Source organism: Rhagoletis zephyria, unplaced genomic scaffold (genome assembly GCF_001687245.7).
Source record: "Rhagoletis zephyria isolate East Lansing unplaced genomic scaffold, Rhagoletis_zephyria_1.1 Rzeph_scaffold_00780, whole genome shotgun sequence".
NCBI classification, from domain to species: domain Eukaryota; kingdom Metazoa; phylum Arthropoda; class Insecta; order Diptera; family Tephritidae; genus Rhagoletis; species Rhagoletis zephyria.
In genome coordinates, this window is record NW_016157864.1 from 79777 (window position 1) to 103514 (window position 23738).

At 36.1% G+C, this 23738-nt stretch overlaps 1 long non-coding RNA gene across 1 annotated transcript in view; it reads left to right on the plus strand.

Annotated features, from left to right (window-relative positions):
- The window catches only part of LOC108361512 (uncharacterized), a 132485-nt gene that overhangs the window by 61610 nt on the left and 47137 nt on the right, over nt 1–23738 (plus strand). The window contains exon 2 of the long non-coding RNA XR_001847310.1: nt 2156–2187. This is a non-coding gene — a long non-coding RNA (uncharacterized LOC108361512). The remainder of the gene's footprint in view (nt 1–2155; nt 2188–23738) is intronic.

The window sequence follows — 23738 nt, forward strand, 5'->3', positions numbered from 1 at the left end:
AAAAACGAAGTAATGCATACATGCACAGTTTCGGTTGAAAACCGAAGTAGTGCATATGGAAAAAACGAAGTAATGCATAAATGCACAGTTTCGGTTGAAACCCGAAATAATGCATATGAGACAAACCCGAAATTATGCATATGCACACTTTCGCTTGAAAACCGAAATAATGCATATGACGAAAACCGAAATAATGCATACATGCACAGTTTCGGTTCAAATCCGAAATAATGCATATGAGAAAAACGAAGTAATGCATATATGCACAGTTTCGGTTTAAAACCGAAATAATGCATTTGAAAAAAGCCGAAATAATGCATATATGCACAGTTTCGGTTGATAACCGCAATAATGCATATGATAAAAAACCGAAATTATGCATATGCACACTTTCGTTTGAAAACCGAAATAATGCATATGAAAAAAACGAAGTAATGCATACATGCACATTTTCGGTTGAAAACCGAAATAATGCATATGATAAAATACCGAAATTATGCATATGCACACTTTCGTTTTGAAAGCGAAATTATGCATATGAAAAAAAACGAAGTAATGCATATATGCACAGTTTCGGTTCAAAACCGAAATAATGCATATGACAAAAACCGAAATAAAGCATATATGCACAGTTTCGGTTAAAACCGAAATAATGTCTAAATGCACAGTTTCCATATGCACAATTTCGGTGCCCCATTCGATGGCATCTCATACGCTCCCTGCTAATACGCCCCCCTCCTTTACAGATTGCTAGCAGCAAAGTGTAAGCAGTCGCCATGAATGTTGTAACCGCTTTTAAAGCAAACGATGTCAAAAGGACGTATTGCTTGGCATCATCGCTTCTCTCTCGCTCGCTCTCTCCTTCTCTCTTGGTCCACATATGGAAAGACATTATTCTTCGATGGCAGCCATAGTGTCGCCTAGCGCTTTTATAGACTAGCTAAATGCTACTTACAAGTGCATGCGTGGGTGTGCCTTCGTTTTGCCACCGAGCACGAGAGACTACTAAAGCTTTTATATTGTATGTTATAAGTACGTACATTAGGTAGGGGGTTAATTTGTACAGGACAAGAAAAACAAAAATTGTTTCAACTGTGTGCAAAAAATTGCCTGGATTATAAGTCAATGCATTTGTGAAATGAATAATTAATGAAATTATTTAATAGCCTCTTGAGAGCAATAAAAGTAAAGCTGTAAAAGCAACTTATCTATTTTTGCTTGTATCCGATTATTTCACAAATTATCGCATTGGAAATCAATATCTTTTAATTTCTTTTCTAATTCAATTGACCCATCCTATTGTAGGTACGCCAACAATCTTTAGTGTGGCGTGCTCCTTCGTCTGGTGTTTGTCTTAAATGTCAAATAAATTTTATGTCAAATGAAAAATGATTTGACATTTGGCGATTAATACAATGTTTCGTAAAACAAAAACAACTACACCATGTAAACATTGCTGTGTGCGCTCGTGCGCCGCCTGGACATTTATTGTTGTGACGCCATCGTGTGCCATGGCGTATACGTGCTTACCATTCGCCTCTAAATTATTTCAAGTTCTAATGCCATGACATCCGCTTATGTTTACATATACATACATACACACATATTTACATGTACATATATATATATATACTTACATATACATAGCTACCCAAGTTTGTAGCACAGCACGTTTTAATGCTGAAATGGCTCTGTGAAAAAGCAATTAGTTGGTTGTTAAGCGTTGAAATTGGTTTTAATTTACATTTACATTATCTGCTTGTCACCGGAGATTTCTGCAAATTATGACACACTCTGGAATAGTTAGACAACCCATAATTATTTTTGTTATTGTCTGCCGGAATTAATAATTTTTTTTAATGAGTGAAATGTTAATGGTAATGTTTAAAACTGAATTGTATTTTGTAGCTGGAATTAACATGGGCTATGCGGGGAGATATTTGCATTTTGTAAGGAAATGCGTGGAGTATAGGAAATATTTTTTTTAAAGCATTGCTTTAAGATTTTTTTTGTGTAAAGTATGTAAAATAAGCTATCTATGTTTCGACAGCTTTGAGCTATGTAATTATGTTTGCTTTCCTAAGCAAGAATCAAGCTGATCAAAACTTTTGATCTGTATAAAACTTTAAACTTTTTTTTATTAATCTATTTGCAGATTTATTCTGAACTGAGCTGCTTGAATATTAGGTAAGTGTAGTAATTTCAGCTTATTTACTAATAAAACATTAAATTTGGATTACACATTTCGACAAAAAAAAAAAAAAATCAGGAAATATACCCGAAACAAAACTTAGTGGAGATTGCAGGTACGGTCAAGTTCGACTTGAAAATAAATCAAACATGATTTGAATAGAGGGTTTACTGATCTTCAAATTGCTAAAATGTTAAGTTTGGGGTTTTCTGAATTACCGATACATGGGAGCAGGGCGCGGTTCTTGTCCGATTTCAAGAATTTTCAAGACGAGGCCCAGGGCAGTGTGAGTAGTTAAGTATTCAGATCGGCTGTGATACACGTATACAATAAAAGTAGGCGGTATCACGCCCATTTTTTAACTATATGCACATTGGGATGTCTCACAAAAAGTTTTTCCAACGGAATCTTAAAAAAACATAAAACATTTTTTTTGCAGACCTTATCTTATCTTATCTTACACTTTTATCATCAGAAGTGAGGAAGAAATAATTTTTATAACTTATTTTATTTATAAAAAACTTTTCAAATCCGTTCAGCTAACGTAAATCTCAATACCTTTTTGAAATAGTTTGACCGAATCTTCAAGATATAATTGCTTTTTTAATTCCGATGGAAAAACAGTACCTTTTATTTTTGTTCGGAGGTTTGGAGAGGGATGCACCCTAATGTACACATCTATGACACAATAAACATTGGGAGTACTAGTACGGCATATTTCTCCATTGATTTTCTGACATTCGTATGAGTTCGGAAATTTTTATGGCGTTTAGTATTTGAAAAAATTGCTGGCATATGCCCGTCGTGGATGTGTCTTACGAAGACCATCCCCTGTAGCTCCCATTTCGCGCCATTTTTTCTACAATATCTGCACAGATGGACGATTATGCCGACCGCAATGTGTGCGAAGTGCGCTGTAATTTTCCTACAAAGAACGTGAATTTTGTTAAATAAATTTCCACGATTTGTAAACATTGTTCCGAGGTAAGACTTTGTATGGTAATTTGGCAGCCTAGTTTGAAAGAGTGAAAATTTTCGAAAGGTTTAATATTTTGGTTTTTATGTCGTTTTTTTTGGTAACACAAACTTTTCAGTAACATAAACCGCGGCCCGGTAAATTTGGCCAACGCTTCTGAGAATTAATATTTCTTTTCGTTACCCTCACAAAAAGGTAAAAGAGCATGCGACAAATGTCATTTATACTTATTTCATTAATTATAATAATAGCAATAATTTGGCGCTAATCCTTTGCTAAATTTTTCGTCGAGCTCCTCCTCCAATTCGCGGTGTGCGTCTTCTAGTTGTTACACAAATCGAGGGATATCCGATCGACAAATAGATTTATTAGGAACTTTTTCGAGGCGGAAATGCACTCGGAGGTTTTCTTTGGACTGGCCTCGAGCCCAGGCCTTGGATGTGGTAGGCAGGACTCGGCTAAAGCGGTCGCCTTCATAAACTGTTCATAATTTTTGATTAGAAATTGTAAATAACAAAAAAGAGCACGTCAGATCGCTATAGTCTCTTCTCGATCGAGGACTATAATCAAACATTGCTCTCGGTTTAAAAAGCGTGTTTTCGCCGTAGAAAACCAACATCTTCTAGTAGTCCTTTCAAGACACGTTAGACGTACCGAATTCCGGTCGAAATCAATGAAATTGCGCATTTATTAATGCCAAGTGTCAGAGCCTTGTGATGTCATCAACGCCATTTTACTCGGTAATTGTGGTCCGGTATCACGACTTCTTAACGGACCTTCTTTCAAATGCTTATAGCCTTTGGCTTTTCCATTTTTCAGGGTTCTACTCCTGCCAAGCTCCTACTTTTAATTAGCAGTCATCTTAGGCGGAAATTGCACCCATCAACGATAGGCTTTACACCACTATTATTATTGCTCCCAGCCTTCTATTACCCCACGACTTAATGATGGTAACGCCATAGTATAAAGTAGAACAAATTACAACAAGGTGAACGCCTTGCTCTAAATGCCAAGTAAAACTTTTGCATATGTATTTCTTTACTTGAAAAATCTACTGATCCGTGCAATAATCCAAACAGGGACTCGAAGAGTAATCAGTTAGAATAACACTCATTTAATACAATTTAATGTACACTAAAGTTTTTGTTACTATATCTTGAAGCGTGTTTTGTGTACAAAAGAAATTCAGTTTTATCAACTAAACCAATTATAAAAATGAAGAATAAAGCACATAGCCGGCCGTTTTCTTGGAGAAAATTGCAAACCATTTACTTAACTTATATTTGCACTACGCAAATGATAGCCTTATACTAGACATATCACTCATGCATACATCCAAAATCGCACAAAACTTATCACCACACCACCGACTAATCCATGGCTGAGTGACCATAGCTTTTCACAGCAAAGCATAAAATAAGCGAAGGCGATGATAAATAAGCGACTTCCGAGTGAAAAGTATGTAGTTTCCTGCATAAGTACATACATATGTACGTACTTGGGTACTACTATGTATCTTTGTGTGTGTAAACATTTGTAAGTAAAGTTATTGGGCAATCGCAGAGCACTCATACGCCCCCAGAGCTCAGTGAGAAGCAAAAGTTTGTACACATGTATAAACAAATGCAACAACACGCCGATTGAAGTAAAACAAAAAAAGCGCTGAACTTTGCACCATGTTTGTATGTACATACATATGTACCTAACTAATGTAAGTTTGTCGACGGCCATGTCTGAAATGCTTGCACGAACGGGCGCCACAATGCGAGTCGGTGGTGGAATGTGGGCGGAGGTAAAGTAGTTGTAGGATTAGAGATGACACGAGGTTGATATGAGCGATGGTCATATTATGGTTGAACAAGTAACCTTATCATATATTGAATTTGCTCAATGTAGTGCCGTTAAGTTGGGGACGATATACATATACATACATACATATTGTTCCGGTGTTGCTGTCAGGGAGGTTGTTGCTATTGTAGTTGCTGTTGTAATTGAAATTCACGTGACAATGTAGGGTTATTGTATTGACATGCAGACACCTACACACGCTTACAAAAGCTTATACATACGGCTTGCTATGTACTTCAATATGTATGTGGATTTATGTAGCTTAAGTTTGACGTAGCTATTGTAGTCGTTGTTCATGTCGCTGGTACTTGAGCAAGCCTTTCGGTCAGCGCTTAAAGCAAATAGCTAGCGTATAAATTCAAATAACAGAAATAAGCTGATAAGCAACAACAGCTATAATGGAAATATGTATGTATGTACATTAGGGTGCTTACTAAGTATAAACGCTGTCACGTTTTCAGTGAATTATACAAGATGATCCGTATAATACGGGTGTGGCTAAGCCGCTTCTGTCCAGCTTGAAGAATCCTTCGACCGTTTTACGTTCCTTGTTACATCTGGTGAGCCTAGCCAACTTCTCAGTCGAAAACCGGTCCGTAGGTTTTTAAAACGAGTTGCCACCTGTTTAAAATGCGTAATGAAATTTGAGCGTTTTAACGCCATGCAGCATGCGGGTTCACTGGTAATGTAATAAAACGGGTAATCGAGAAAGAAGAGATTTCTCTCCACACAAAACTTTTTTGGATTGAGAGCGATAGAGTTTACTGTACATTTGTCAGATTTTATGTATTAGGATGTTCCAAATATGCACCGCAAATCTTCTTCCGGCTACCTCCAGAAGTGTAGAAAATGGAAAGTAAGTATACTCGTTTTTTTATATTTTGAAATCGGTTAATGTTTAAACGTGCTGCTAGTGCTTTGAAGTTTTTCATGTATTTAATATTGCCAAAAAAAATTTTTTTTTGTAGAATTGGTATAAAATCATAAAAAATATTTTTGGACTGGCAAAAAAAAATGGAACACTCTAATGTGCATGTGCCACTTTCTATATGTATATGTACAGATATGTATACCCGTATACATCCATGTTTGCAAAAGTTTACAAACCATCGCATTAAAAAGGACGACAACAACAACGCTGTACGCTATCTAAGCCACTGCAGTTCCAACTACGTCCACGACATCGATATCTTCAGCTTCTAAACTTTGACTTGCTGCTATTACTCCTATCACTTTTTGTTATTGCAACGCTGGTACTGCATATTGGTCACTTAATACCCAGCGTGTTTTATCTGTTTACGTCAACACTGCTGCGTCCCTGAGCCATGTGACTCTGTGATCCGCCACTATCTGCTGCTTTCTGCATTGCAAGAGAATTTCCTGCAATGAGTTACACTTTCGGTTACGACGACCGACTAACGCCGACACAGTATACTGTACCCGCTTAGCAGCGATTGCTTTAAAATGATGAATGACAGTTGAAAGCGTGCATTCGAAAAAGAACTAAAACCATGTGAATGAAGTACTCATTACGCGATGAAAGGTAAAACTAGTTCCTAGAAATTCTAGTTAAATTTGTCGTATTAAAGGGATTTAAGGGAGCTGATTAGTTTGTAAAGTGGTAGTGGTAGTTACGGTTCTAGTATGGCACTGATCAGTGAGCACCGAAATTATGGTGCTGGGACGGACTACTTCGTTAAGTGGTGTAATGCTGCTGCATACACTGACTAGTTTATTTTTTTGTGTGGCTGACTACCATTTCAGCCGGTACAATACTGACGCGGGCTGACTAGTTCTTCCACTGGCTTGATACCGATGTGCTTGCTGACAATTGATATTTCGTAGGATAGCTCCTTTTTAACCCTTTACCTCCTTCCATATGTCTCAAAGGTTCCGTAGACTTAATAATCGTATAGAAAATAGCGCCACGGGTCTGTGCGACCTATGCAATTTAAATCTTTTCCTACGTTTTTGTTTATTAAATAAAAAAAAAGTAAATAAAGCAGTTTCTCTTCATTTTCGTAAATAGATCTCGTTTTCCAAATATGTATGTAAGTCGCTTTGTACGGCCAAAATAATAGATATTATTGGAGATAAAACAAAAAGTGTGTAAATTTTCATTCATATATTTATTTTTTTTCTTATAAAGTGTTGAACATACTCCTTAACAGACTTTTAATTACAAACAAAAATTTTCTTTACTAATTTTTATAATCGTGAAATATTTTACTCTGGAGTCTGGAGTATGTTAGGTGGATAAGTGTCAATAATGCTTGGTAGGTGTTTAAGTGTTAAAATACCATCCTTTATTTTGGCTAAAGTTAGAAGACACTAGTTAAGCTGAATTGCGAGAAGTTTCACACTTCGTGAATTTTGACTACAAGGAGATCCTTGAACGAATACATAAAGTATCGGTCATATCTAAGCACACCATTTCAAAGTAGTATTATTTGTCACCTATGTACATATTTACTTTTAAGAATTTTCAATAAAAATACAGTTCATTCTCTAACATAACCCATATAAACCCAAGTTGAAAACTTTGTAAGAAACTAAAAAAAATCAAAAATATTTTAGCCACATTCCAAATTTTTTCTCAGAGTTGTGAGGATTTTCTTGAGTGCACAGTTTTATAGCGCATTAAATTTTAGTTTCATAGTGTGCAAGTTTCAAGTGGCTCAAAATTACCGTTAATTTTTTAGAATTTTTTCGCCGAAGGGTTTCTTCTATATGTAATTAAATTGTGGTTATTCGATATATGGAAGCAAATACGACAAAAACTTTGCTGTGCATTGTTAGATTTAAATAGAACTGTGTACCTACTAAAAAAAAATTTAGCACTTCTGAGATAAAAAGTTTGAAATTCGGATGAAAATTTGTTGCATCTTTTTGCGGCTTTTTAAAAAGTTTAAAACTTCGGTTTATATGAGTTTTGTTAGGGAATGAACCGTATTTAAAAAATTCTTATCAATAAATAATTAAACATAAGGGCAAACAATATCACTTTAAAATGGGGGTGCTATAGATATGCCCAATACTGTATGTAACTAAATACAACGCTGACAATTTGAAGTTATGACTCGGTTTATGCTGGTCAGCATCATTCAGCTGCTGGGGAATACATACATATTGCACATAAATGTCCATATAGTTATATGTATGTATGTTCAAGGGCTTGACCAACGGCAAACGAATGGCAGGATGTGTTAGCGCTGATAGACAGACGGACACGCTTTTGCACACTTGGCTGCTGAGAGCATTTATCTGCTTGAGTTTCACTTGACGTTGTCGTTATTCGAGTTGAGCACATTTGAGTTTAATGAATGAAGCCAATAAAACAAATAGATGGATGTTACAAAGAGAAGATGCGAAAAAAGATACGTACATAGATAAAAAGTAGAAAATTTCAAAAGTGTTTAATGTAGGGCGAGTGAAATGTACAAAATTGAAATTGGGGAATTTTTGATATTAATGCTGTAACAATATGTTGCAATTTATGTTACATAAGTACATATGTGGTGGCAGAAAGAGTGAAATATTATAAGAAATTAAGTAGAATTTGTTGTATCGTGAAAATATATGTGTGTATGTACATGTGGGTAACATCTGCTTAAACTATTGCTTGAAGATTTTACAAATGATTGATACGATAGACAAAACCAGCTGGATTTCTACGTACGCTTCTCTGTTGGGCTTTGATCTCATCGTCAGTTTTCTTCCTGGGCTGTGCTCATAAATGAATGAACACGGTTCTTGAAATCCTGCAGCTTTGCGAATTACTCTATGCGTTTCCTTCCTGCTGGATGGTTTACAGGTCATACTCCCGTTTTGTTGTTGTAGATAAATCGGCATACTTTCTATTGGTTCATCTGCCGAGAGTGCACCAGAGTGACGTGGATTTCTCGTGGCAGCTGAAGCGTTGGCCTTCAACAGCGGCCCAATTGCGTTGTATGTTGCCAACGACGTTGCCTTAATTGCTGCCAGCTTGCGATTTGAGGACCTTGTTGTAGTTCTGTACTTTGTTGACGATTGAGGAATCTTAAACAATGTTTAATTCTTCTTGGTCTGGATGTTTGACCACGAAAAATATATGACGACTGCTGACAACTCTGATAATTCGCTGACCACCGGTTGAGTTCTTGTGCGAGAGGGGATGCCCAAATATGTTCTAGAAGCATGGAATGAGAGACGTTTGAAAAGTGCAATGCTACTAGGAGTTTTCTTTTAAAGAAGCTGTTTCGGTTATGGCTACCAGTTATCTGGTTGTTTACTTGCGGTAAGTGGGATAGTGATTTCGTGCACTTTAAAAGGTTCCAGTGCCTTCGCTACTGGGAAAAGCAGAGTTACCGGACCATAATAGGATTGTTGCCTTCCTATTGGTTACTTGTGTTTAAAAGTAATTAGCTCGTTCTTAAGTGGGTATGAATTTTGTATGCAATTCTCAAATCTCTCCTCGCTGAACAAAGTTTTGGTTTTCATGTTGCCAAATATCTAAATTAAGGTCCCTAATACGTGGGTTGCCGGGCCAACCTGGCGTGGACGGTTATAGTGTTATATTAAATTGTCAGATCTGGCCTGCAAATAAGCATAGTTCACTCCAAATCGGTACGCATGAAATGGGTTATATCATTTTAACAGGGTTTCAGAAAAAAAAAATTTAATATATTAAAATAAAACGAAAGTATTCCGTTATACATAGATACGTGAGAATAAAAGTTTCATATTTTGCTTGGATAAATAAATAACAGACAATTTCTTTGATAATGATAAAATTTTTCTGCACAGCCATTCTAGAGACTTGAGTAGTGAACCTGCGAGCTTATATTTAGTTTATGTTTTTCCACAATTCGCACATATCTACTAGTTTTGTTTGAATAAATACCGTACATTTTTCGATTTGACGTATATAGGGCATATTCTTAAATTGATTGATCCAGAACTTAATTCACATTATTGGCTTCAAACTGGTTTAAAGCTACCAGTGAATGATTAGCCAACGTGGAAATTGACCGAAGTCAATCCTTAAACACGTTTTTACCGTCATTACTAACAGACCCGGCGAAGTTCGTCCCGCCCTAAAGTAATTTTTTGTATTGAAACATGTTGGTCCAACATTTTCACCAACAGTTCACGTTAATGATTTTCAGTGACGCATTTATTTTGTAATATTACAGTTTGGTGGTTGGCAGAAGGCATATTTCCATTGCCGCCTTAAATAACCTAGCAAAAGTGTATAGGCATTCAAAGATACGTAATAGTTTAGGTGAGTTTGAAAGGCGCCACGCGCCCTTTTCAAATAGCCACAATTTTCTCTAAGGAGTATGGGATTGATTTCATATATCTCCATACCGTGTTCGAGTACTCTACCATGAACACTTCCGGAGATATGCAGTATGAAGAATTCGGTTTGTATGGGAGGTGCCACGCCGCCTGCACCTAGCGGTATGAAATATACTTTACATCCGATGCCCACACCTATCATAGATACCCAAACAATTTTATAAAGATCGATCGAGCCGTTTAGGGGCCGTTCGACCACAAATACCGTGACACGAGATTTTTATATATTAGATTATAAAATACCACATTTGCTGTGAACATAAATGAGTGCGGTTTTTGTTATTAAATTTATTTCTTATATTATCTTATATATTACATCTCGATAAGGTTTAAGTCTTGTCATGACTCGAATTCACTGAATTGTGGATAATCGTGTTCCAATTGTCGCGCGCGATATTTTTACGATTTTTTTTCCAATTGCGGTAAAGATGCTTATTGCTAAGCTGGTGCGAAATGATGTTTTTTAATGATTACGTTACTCCTTTAATTTAAGAAGATGGAATGCATTCATTGATTTTTGGAGAAACATTAGAAGGTGTTGATATGTTTAATTTTAATTTGATTTTTGATCTCGAAAATGTCGGATTTTCAACGAATTTGTTCAACAATATTTTTTGAGCAGCCATTTCCAACGCGAAATAAAACTGTCAAATTAAAAGCCAGTACTATGAAATTTAAACCTCATAATGGTACCTACATCTATTTCCTAAGGATTTGCGTTGAAATTGCTTAATACATTTCAACAATTGCTGTACAGAAATTGCTGGAACGAGTACCGATTTACAGTGAACCACACTTATTTGAGCGCTCCACCCGCCAGCGTTTCAAGTTAGCAATTGCTCAGCGCAGCCGGCCTTATATAAGAGCTTATAAGAAATCGCCTCATGGGAGAAAATACGGAAAAATTACTTTGTTCTTCTATATAAGATGCCCTTTTTGAACTTTGACTACTAGATTAAAACACTGTATAGGTTGAGCACTCCTTCAATGTTCTATTTAATTATATACAAAATTTTTAAGTAATAAAAATGATGACATCAGTTGATTTTAGCTTTTTTAATGTTATTTCTAACATTCGCAATCCGAAAATTTTCATTCGCATTCGCATTCGAGAATGTGCAAAATATGACATTCGAAACGTCCCTACTACACACACACACATACACACGCTTTTTTCGCTTGTTTTATTTTCATATCTCTCTGTCACGCTCACGAAGCGTAATTAATTGGATAATACGTGAACGTGAGTTTTCATTTTGGCGAATTAGAATTCATTGCAGGCGAAGCGTAGTTGTCAGGCAGCTGTTGGCAAGCAATGTAAGCCAATACAGCACTACACAGTTGACAAAAAACGTATGGTAAAGAGAAAAACTGCAGAAAGTGGAAAATATGGCATTTGAAAAGCAAAGCAGAAATACCAGAAAATCCTTGTTGCAGCGAACTCAAGGAACCGATGCGATAAAGCAGCACTACTCATATCCTTGGCTATGTGTGGAGTTGAAGCTACAACTCTTTTTTCAACGGATTTCCATTTTCAAAAGCAGATAAGCATTAGCGTTTCACGGCAACATAAATACATAACAACAATATGGTAAAGGCAAGAAATGCCATCAACTTCAAAACTCAAGTATGTGTGTGTGTGTGCCACTGCCACAACTGCGCCGTGAATCAAAAGCAGTGGAAAGCCGTCGTCAACTAAGCTTAGATTTAACTCATGTACGAGTATAAAAAAATATGTGCATGCGAAGAGCATATGTATGTATATGTAAAACCTTTGCCATACAGTACGACAAATATGCTACAATTGGTGTCAGCATTCATTCATTCGCTGGGGAATGCGTGAATCGGAGGCTGGAGCTGGAGCAGAAGTTTGTAAGTTGTAAGTCGATGAAAATGAAAATCACGACAAATGGCCGCTCAGCACATCCCACTAGTTGAGCGCGCCTGGGTTGCTATTTGTACTCGCTTAACAGCTTTAATCTACATGCTTTGCTTTTTGTGTTGCACGCATTTGTGTTAGCTGTATTTGCTAATGCATTCAGTTGAGTCCGCTGGCGGATTTAAAGCAGCATGAAGTAAAGTAAAAGCTATGCTTAAAAGTAAAGAACAGGAGCTTTCGAGCGCGAGGAAATTATAAATGTAGATTGGTTTGAATTATTATCACAGCAACGAAAATTCCAGTAAAACTAGAGTAACTGTGGTGTAGATTAGACCGTAATAGCTTACAAATATATAAAAAAAAAATTCGCCGTACACCCCTGAGTCTATGGTATATTTGCAAGGCGATTGCGAAAAGAAATTTATTTTTAACCGAAACGAGACGTCGTCTTTTCAACTTTTTCGTCGACACCTATTGTACTTTCGGCAATAATTTTTTGTATAGTTATACTGACTTTTATAGTGATTATATCTACTGACAGTATGTTATACAACTGAGATCTGGTGCGACAATAAAACTTGAAACAAAGCAAATTTTTTTTTGAAACAAAAACATCTGATATATCGCACATTAAGTTCTAATTGTAAACGATGAAGATAATAATACAAAAATAACAGTCCAGCGCCTTCGTTTTGACCTGCGGACTGTGTCGAAGCCACAGCTGCTAAATTTAATATTAATATTAATTAATTGTATTAACATTTTAATATTAAGATAATATTCAGGCTACAGACTGTTTATTCCTTTTGATTTTGTTGGATTGAATTTTAAACCCATTTCAGATGCAGTTTCTATTGATATCCATATTCAAGTAATTAATTACATTGGATTTAACTTTGTAAACAGTTGGCAACTCTCCTTTAAATATTTTCAAACCACAAACTTTTTCGTCTGACACTCATATCGGGATACATATTTCAATTTACGAATCGCCTGAATTTAAGTTTTAACTTGATTTTGTAAACAGGTGGCACAGCTCCTAAAAGCAGTTTAGAAATAGCGTTCCTTCAAGGTCAATTTCACTGATATCCATATTGTAGTAATTCGTTTAACTTATTGCATATATTGAATTTGACTTTGCAAACATGTGGCAACCCTGTTAAAAATAATTTCAAACTAAACACTTTTTATCTAACACCCGTATTGCGATACATATTTAAATTATCTAATTCTCTTAATTAAAGTTGAATAAAATTTTCATAACAAGTGGCAACACTAACACATGTAGTTTAAAATAAAGTTTCTTTTCAAAGCTATTTTGATTAAAATTCATATTTTAGAAATTCATTTCAGCTATTTTATACATTGAATTTATATTTGTAAAGAGGTGGCAAAAAATAAAGTCTTTTAAAAACTATCGATACCCATCTCGTAATAATTGATTTAGCATAAATATAATTTGTGTTTAATTATTTCTCAAGTGGCAACCCTCTTCAATAAAAACGAAACGTTATTGCAAATCTATAGGCCAAAGCTTTTAATTTGATATCTTATTTCTTAAAATCGAACTAACGGAACAGATCTGCTTATATGACTATATACTTATGTACATAGAATACTAAAGGGGATACAGGTCACTTTAATTCCATACATATGTATGTATATACGTATGTATGTACATATATATATATTTATAGGCATATGCTGCGATTAGGTTTTAAGTATTTCCCCGGAGCTGCACCATATGTTACTCAAAAGCCGAAATACACACATATACTTTTTGTCTCTTTCTCACACTTCCAGCGCATGGACGCGCTTGCAAAATGATGACGAAGTTATTTTGTATGACAAATCATTTATACCCATATATCTGAATCAAATAAACATACTTAGAAGATATCAAACAATACTTCCAATATTGCAAACGAAAGGAAAAAACTTGAGTTTTTGACTAAAATATATACAAAAAAAATTCATTCGAGCGGGTTTCGAGCATTTTCGTAATGAAAGGAATTTTAAAATTTTTTCAACAATTGTTTACCTTAAAATGCTTAATTTCGATGAAAATACCCATAATAGAATTCATAATTCCGGTGAGAAAACCACAAACTTTTTGGTAGAGCACACTTATGTTTATTTGTATGTAAATAACACTTTTTATTACTCCCAAAAATATTATTACTCCTAAAATATAAATATAAATTGTGGTTTTTTTACTCTTTCATAAATTTATGTACAGATATTTTTATTTATTGTGTCAAGGCCAAAAGAAAATACAAGAAATAAAAAAATTTACGAGCCAAAATAAAACACTCACATTGCAAAAATATACATAGGTATGCAGCTATGTAAATACAGCTAAATATGTAAATATGTATTTGAAAACACATAGAAACTTTTTGTTTTTAATTCCCATTCCAACCTTTGCTATGCCTTTTGTCTCTTACTCGTCAGTCAACCTAAGGCACACTCGCACCTCATTTCGGAGACCTCATAATAATTGCACCTACTTAGTGTAAACAAAACGCTTGCACACATTTGACACAATTTTTTGTCTGTTTTAAATCCACTCACCTGTCAGCTCCGCAGTTTCTTTGCGTCGAGCGCTTTGTTAGCTTGCGCTCAATAAATTGCACAGTTAAACACGCTGTTGAGCGCTGCAGTACCATTGTAAGTGGCAATAAAACATTATTACAACATTCAAAGGCGTCCATTGTAGCTGCTGCCATTCCATGCAAGCAGCATTAGGCCCTTTCGCTTCCCTCCCCTTCAGCTTTCCCGTGCTCTTTTTGTGCCTTAATAAGCCAAGGTCATGACACCATTTCGCCGGCCAACACAAATGCGGCGCGGCTGTTGGTTGGCCCAGCAAAAAACAGCCTAGCGCGAACGGGTGCGCAAGATACTTATATTCTAACTACTACTGCTGCTGTTGACTTTTTATCGCACAATAACGAATTGGTGTCGTCGTCCCTGTTATTGTGAATGGCATGGCAGGAAAAAAGGGTTACATCCTGCCTGCCGACCGCTGCGCATGAGTTTTGAGCACGGCGAGTGACATTCATTTGATGTGGCGTGGTTATACACCTGGCTCACGTTGCCTTCTGTATGTACGTGTATAGGGCTCTAAACATAATTAAATACATATTTACTCAGCTTTTATTACGCCTTAATGACGACAAACAATGGCAGGATGTGCTCATAGGCTTTCGCATTTCTAAACAAAAGAATTTATGGCGGCGTCCTTCCATCTACCCCATTGAACTAAAGCCCCAAAACACCTCACTGCCTTTGCTGGCTTAGTGGTTTTTGTTTTTATGCTTTGAGTTTTGTCATCGTTAGCGCGTTTGTTGTTTTTATTTTTTTTTTGTAAAGGTTGTTACTGACATTTATTAGTCTCAGCTTGACAATATGTAGAGGTAGATTTATTAGCAATAAGAAAAAAAGAAGCTCCCATCGACTGAGTGCCCGAATGAGTGATTAAAGGCAAAAAGGAAAGGATTTTAGTGTGAAATTTTAGTAACTTTGCTAGGAAGTGTAGTTCACAAAGGAAAAGATGAAAAATGATAGTATCAAATCTGCAGACTTGGTAAGAAATTATATAAAATTCGTGGCTAGACTATTATTAGATTTCCTCCATTCTAACTTGTGTCCTTCTGTGCAGCCAACCTGAATTAAACTTGAAATTGGAGTTTCCAGTAAACTGTGAAATATGTAACCCTTTGACCCTCATACAGACCTGTTAAAAATCTGTAAAAAAATTTAAGTCGAACGGGTTAAGAATTTTACCTTGATGCTACCGAACTTTTATATCATCTCACCAAAAGGACCCATTTGGACGGGAGCCTTCTCTGAAGGAAATTATGAATCTCCTGGATTACTTCTTTTCCGTTTTTCATTTGCAACTGACTGGCTATTTAAGAATCATTCCACCTCTTTAGCAGCTCTACTGCGTATCTTTTCGCAGGAATACAAAACAGTTATGGATCATATAAGTGGAATGCCTCAAAACTCTCTTGGCGCTTAGTACCCGACGCAGATCCCGTTCTTTGTAGCTATCCACATTCCTGCGGGTTTACTCTGTATTGTGAGTCCAAATTTAATGGGGTTCGCAAGGCGATACGGACAACTAAAAATTTTTAGTGCCAAATGCGAATGAATTGATTTTCCAATCGCAATAAAGCGTAGCCTGCCTGGATGCCATTTTGAATGAGTCCAGCGATTTAAGTACCGCCTGGCTGCCCGAAATGATATTTATTTTTATACACCTTCTAAGCAGACATCCGTAGTCGTAGTTTTTAGTTCGAACAATCTCTGCTTGAAATGCGGAAATTGGTACACTTTTCGGACTAACTAGACCCAAATACTCCGGTATTAATAGGACTACCATCATCGAGCTTGCATTTATCTGCCAAAGTAAGGTAATCTTCTAAAGAAGTGCCACTTAAAGAAAGCCTAAACAGCGTTGTGGCAATGCAAACTGTAACTAAATCGTGTAACGATAAACAAATTACGTGTTTAGAGAAACATATTTAGTTGTTGTAACTAAACTGTTTTTTTAGTGTACCGGGCGGGAGCTTTAGCTACAACACCTGGGACTGTTTTGGATGCACTGCTAAGCCTGTCATTATTTAATATATTTTATCGCTGGAGTGATGCCTTAATTTCCGGAGGCAAACATCCTTTCAAAGGCCACAGGATAGTACGCCACTGTTGCCTTTGCTAAAGAGGTTGTGAAATGTTGAGTTCCCTGAAGCTGATTGCAGGCTTAACCCCAAGGCTGTGCCCAGCCTTATTCACTGAGGATCTTTACTTATAACTGAGATATTTGTATAACTAAAATTTTTGTGGTACCTCAAATATCTCCCTCTTTATGTGTGCTTAATCACAAGACACTTCGTCAGGCCTCGTTTAAAATTATTATGTCTGGGAAAGGATTGCCGGTAAGTGTACCTAGTGCTTCCGTTAGCCAAAGCAAGTATGAAATGCTTCCTTGGCACAGGTTGTGCTTGTGAAGATTACTACTGCTGATGTCAGTGGAGGGGATGTGTTATTTAGATAAATGATAGTCGATGTGCATATGAGTTTGGATATCTCTTTATTTATATATTTAATTACCAATATCGAGTTATAGAACTTTTACATAGATTGGCGAGAAAAATGCGGTAAAAATCCAAGAAGGTGCTTTGTATCCAAAATGAGAATTTAGAGATAAGTAGAAAAGAAGAACATTTTACGAGGACAAAGCCGATAAAAAGAAACCAAATAAAGGACAAATTTTCTAATTGCTGGAAAATCGGCTTGAGGCAACAAGCGTTGTTATTTAGTTAAAATGTATCAGAAACTCAAAACAGCGTTCATCTACAGTGCGCCAATAGTTAGTCACTTCCTTTCTCTTGAAAATTTCTATGAAAATTTTAATCTTTTGTGTGCCCAGGCTTTAATTTCACCCCTTTCAACTCTCTACGATTTCTGTTTTCTTTGCTTAAAATGCTACGCAGCAACTTGCCGTGGCATTATGGCATTTAAATGGTTGCCACAATGATATCGGGTCGATGATACTGTGATCATGATAATATTATTGCCATTGAGGGTCACAAAGGCATATACATACATATATCTCTGTGAATATACATACATACATGTGTAAACACATATGTACTATAAGTATTTATGTACGTAGAAACAACGGCATTTATGTAGACACCAGAATGGGAGTTTCCAACACATTTTCCATGTTGACTTGAATGTTAATCAGAGGAAAAGGGTTTGTATCAATAGTGTTGCTGCATTTTGCGAACAAACATTAAAATCCACCAAAGGTAGCAATAACGTCTCGACGATAAGAAGCTATTTGCGCATTTATGGCCATGGCCAACATGAATGCTGACGATTCGTATGCTTCGCTTGCTTGAGTGGCCAACAGTGTGCCATTATGTGAGTGTACTTACAGAGTATGTAGATATGATGTCATCCCTGCAGGAAATGGAGTCAGTTTGTAGTTAACTCTTTAACTGGCCAGCAGGCTACAAGTTGTAACTTGTTATTACTTATTTTCCTCGGCCGTAACTAACTAATTTTGAAGGGCAATAGCCGCAAACAAGGGTAAATTTATTTACTCTGCATTAGGTGTCAACTAACTTGTAATTAACTAATTTTAGACTAAAAAATCAATAAGAAAAAAAAAACTTTAAAATTTATTACATCTTTGTTGATTTAACAATACATATTTGTTAATTTATTTACATGTTCTGATATTGTTGGTTCCATATTCGAATTCCGTCAGACATCATATCAAAGCGATTGTTTGAAATGTCGATCCTCATTTTATTTGTCCTGCCATTCGAAAAAGCAGCTGTGAAATGCAGAAAAAAGCCTATTCAAAGTAATATTTGTAAGAGGATATTTAAATAGAAACTTGCTTAAAGGAAACAAACTCCCGATGACCTCTGCATGATTCCTGCATGACTTAACTGCGGCTGCGGCGTATTGGTTAGACGTGTGCACTGCCATTCCGCAGGGCTTCAGATCGGGCCCGATTGCCCACTAACATAAAAAGCAAGATATAGAAAAAGTGGTTTATAATAACTGTCGCCGCTCGGCAGGCAATGTCAAACCTCCTAGTGTATTGCTGCAGCTTCTCATAAAAAGACAATCGCCGTTCGGAGTCGGCGTGGAACTAATAATTTTTTTTCTCCAGGCATGTCTTATGAACATACACATGTGTGTTTGAATATGCGTACGATGGAATAGGTGCTCCTTTACCTGGACGACGACGAACGGAGGAATCAGGTATTACGTTGAAATTTGATCGCCGCGCTACTTGAATTTGAGTACAGACAAACACAAAGTACGAGTGTGAACACATCAGGAAATATAATAGGAAGCTTCGGTTATAACGCATAAAATAAGAGTCAATATCTTGAAGCATATGCAGATGATTAGGAGAATTTATTAGTGGCAAAATATCTGTGTGGTTGTAAGAAACTTTTTTTCATAACATTGTTTAAAATTTTTGTTTCGGAATAAAGCAAGAAAAATTCAAATTGCAATTTTCTATCTAAGTGAAATGGCTCTCCCAACGAGATATCCTAACTTTACCTGCTCTGTGTACAATTTAGAGGGAATTTATATAATAGTTTGTACTTCTAGATCTAAAGGTTTCAATAGAAGTAATTTTTGTTATTAAACATTAACAATTATGTTAAATATACTAGATTTTTTCTTCTTCTTCTTCGTCTTCTTTGGCTCCGTAAACGCCAAAGCGATGCGTACGAGCAAAAAAATAATACGCTGTTTATTAAACAAGCTCTGGACCCGCCAGCTTATCGACAGGCCCTGAACAGTATTCACAGGATGTCAGTCTCGAGTTATGTAGACTGATGATTTATGTAATTTTGTAAAAAAGTGGCTGTGAAAGCTATATGAATTACTGAAAATTTAAGAAAATGTGGTTTCATACCTTAAATATTATAGCCGAAAGTAAGATACGACAATCTTTTACCCACGCGACGATATATTGTTACGACTTTTGCATTTCAGGTGACGATATACCTGAACGTGTTCGTGCGTGTGTAAAACTATAATTCATAAAAAATACGAATGTGGTAAAATATTTTATTTGATTTCAAGTTTTTAAGTAAATTTTTTTTAAACAAATCTGAAACTGATATACATAATTTCGAGACAAAAATGCATGAGAACAAACCAGTGTTGGCAATATGTTAGTCTGATTAATGATTAAAAATTAACGATTAAAATGTTAATCGCGATTGACGATTAAAATTAATTAATCGTAATCGACTGAACGATTAAATATTAAATTTTTGTAATCGTTAATCGCTGGGGCGATTACGATTAATTAATTTTAATCATTAATCGTTAATCGAGTTAAAAAGAAAATCTGATTAAGTTGTCTAGTTTGTCCGAATTTGAAACCAAACACCAGTTACAATAATTATTTCGTGTTTTACGCTTATAAAAAGCACATAGTATAAAATAAAATTATAATTATTGTTATTAGTAATACATAAACTGGGAACTTTTACAACTCAGCGCACATGTGCAGAGGGATATTAAAATAAATCTTAATGAAAATGCACACGAAATTGCTTAGATTGATGAGGAAAACCGACTTAGCCATACCCGATTAACTGGCCTTGTGTGCACAGGAAAATTCCATCATAAATGAATTAATCACCAAAACTACTTAATCAAATTAAGGGTTAATGATTAACAATCAATTTTTTTAATCGTGGTTACGATTAACTGTTTAATCAGATTAAAATTAATCAGATTAACTGTAATCGGATTAAATTTAATCGAGTTAACTAATTGATAAAAAAATTCAATCGATTAGTGCCAACACTGGAACAAACCCTTCCAATAGAACTGCTTACTTCTGATGAGCACGGAAAAAATTTGTATTTGAAAATGATATCGATATTGTGTAAAATCGATGATTTTCGGTCGATGAAAATCGAGTATCGATGTTGACCCACCCTCCGATGTTATCAACAATGAAAAAATCGAGGATTTCTCATTATCGCACATCCCTATGTAGTAGTAATAACAAATTGTAATTATTAGATACATATATTGAATTTGATTTTTCAACAGGTGTCAATACTTTTTAAATAAAGTAAAACCTTATTGTAAATCTACAGGTCAAGCCCATTAATTTGACACCTCATTTTTAAAAATCTAATATCTGATGACATTCACTAAAAATGGCGTTGCGTATTATATATGTAAATATGTATACATATCGCACACGATCTTCAAAGGTGACACAAAAAAACACACGTTTGTTAGAATATACGAAAAACTATTTCTTAGCANATGTTATTTATTCTTATGTTATGGTTATGTTATGTTATGCCAAGTACTAAGCTAAACTCCCCTCCACTTAACCCATTCCAAGTAATGTTATTTTAGCTCATTCAACTTACATAAACTATCCTTAATTTTATCGGTTGAATTTCAACCGCTGGGCGAACACTAGTTTAAACAAAAGCTCTATGTAAATTTTCAGCGCATAATTTTAAAAATGTCCAATTTTGAAATGTGTCATTTTTGATGATCATCTGCGATATAATAACGTTACTTGCTCATGACAAGGAACATGAAATAAGTAGATTACGCACAAATTCGGTTTGAAAAGGCTACTATACTTTAATTAAAACTCACTCTAATTCAATTTATTATTTATTTGCTTGCGCTTTTCGTAATTGCAAATATGTACATATGTACATATATTTTACACATATATACGCGCACGTACATACATATGTATTTGTGTGCATCGTAGGCGAGTATGAGCTTTAAAATGTGCAAAATTATGTGGTGCCTTTTTGGAGAGCGAAGAAAAAACAGAGCGAAAGAAATGGCAAATACATCAGAGTTAATTGACTTGACTGTTGTATCATTAAATTGGCAATACAAATAGCCGCAAGCGTCTGGCGCCAACAACCATCAGAGCGAAAATTCCACAAAGCAAAGAGAAGAAAATACTTGCTTGAAGCAAACAACGGGCTTGAAGCAGGCGCGGTAAGCAGTTGCAAAATGAAGCAGGAAATGTAAAGAGAAAATGCGGCCAATAATAAGCAATCAGCACAATATGGAAAAGAAATTGAAAAAAAAAAAAAAAAAACAACAATCAATTCGATACGCAGAGGTCGCTTTTGCTGAACGCGCATCACTCATACGCCGTGTGGTGCAAGCAATTTAAAGCGTTCGCAAATTTGCTTTAAATCAAGCGCTAACCACAGACAGAGTAGCTCGCATTTCGTAGAGCACAGGAATATTCGAATTGTTATTGCCAGATTGGTTGCCGTTTTAAATTCGTTTAAGTTCGTCCTTTGGTGCTGCGGTTTGGCTTAATTTCATGCAAAACAGAAGTAATATATTTACATATGTAAAGGGAAAATGAGTAAAGCAAATAAAAATGAATTAAGCGGCGCGAAAAAAATTGTTGACCCAGAAATTAAACAGCGTTGGGAATTCGCAGAATTTTNGGGGGGGGGGGGGGGGGGGGGGGGGGGGGGGGGGGGGGGGGGGGGGGGGGGGGGGGGGGGGGGGGGAGCTGAGCGTTCGGTGGAAGTGGTAAAATTAACAGGAGCAAATAAAAAAACCAAAAGAAATGCCTTTCAGCAACAATAAAGAAAAATTAACAAAGAAAAAACGGAATTGTTTGAAAATAGCAGCAATAACGACAATTATTTGCACTGCCATCACACAGTTGCAGTTGGAGTGTAGCTGCAGCAGCGATGGAATTCAGAATGAAATCAACAACAATAACTTCACTACGAGCATAATAAATCATCGTGCAGCATTTCTTTATTTCAGTTGCATTCAGGAGTTGCCAGTAGAACTGCAGGAGGATGATGCAGCAGCCGTGCTAGTAAATTGGCCAAACAGAAAGTACTAGTTCGCTCAGTCCCCTTGCTCTACCCTACCATTTACCTACCCTCCTCTTCAATTTCATGCTGCTGATGCGAGCCCAACACAATCAATTCGTATTTTAAAATTCATGTCGCATGCTGAATGTTAAGTTCTGGTATTGTTACTGTTTGTTGTTGTTTTTTGTTTTTTTTTTGTGTTAACTTAGATTTTTGTTTGTTAGCAAGTTTGGTTATGGCGGTAACTGCCATCGGAGTTGTTGCTAGTTTCATTTGGTATAGCCAATTTTCACGAGGCTGAATTCTCTGTACCAGTGAGTATGCGGTGTGCTATATGAGCGCCCATACACACTACTAGCAAATACACACACACATACACTTAAAAAGGATGCATCCATTTATGCGCATACATACATATGCAAGTGAAATTTTGTTGTTCGCAAATAACTTTTGGCCTAGAATTGTTGCCAAAAAATTGCAATTAGTTTGCTGGTCGTCAATTGACTAACTGTATATCTGCTTGATAAATTAACAAACTGACAGCCGCAAAAACCTAAAGTAAGTTTATATTAGCACAGCTAGACTCGATCTTTATTGCAAATATAAGAGACAATAAAAACTTTATCTACGGTTGGGTCAAATTCAGTCGTTTGTAATTTAGTACTCATTCGGCTAGACCGTATACTACCAAATCAATTTCCGAACCGTTTTCGGCCTCCAACTGAATAGGAAGTGATGTCGAAATGGCCTGCACCTTCGGTCTGTAGATGTACTGATGGCACTAGCATGGTGCGTCATATTCTGCCTCCGGTGAAAGCCACCGAACTTTTCGATTAAAAGAGAACTTCATCAGTTGGGGTAACTTTTGATCGTTGGCTGAAAAGAGGACTTATTTAAAGACCCATAGTATCCAGTAATTGCCTTGATCTTCACAAAGAGAAGGCGGTTTCATCCGGGGCTTGTTTATTATATTCATTGGTGGTTTGCTTTTTTTACGGGGCGGCTCCCAAGCCCAGCGCACAACCCATTGTTGGCGGTTCGCCTTCGTCCTCCTCTGCGATGGAAAGACCAGGTGTCTTATGCATCCATAGCATGGTGGAAGAAGAC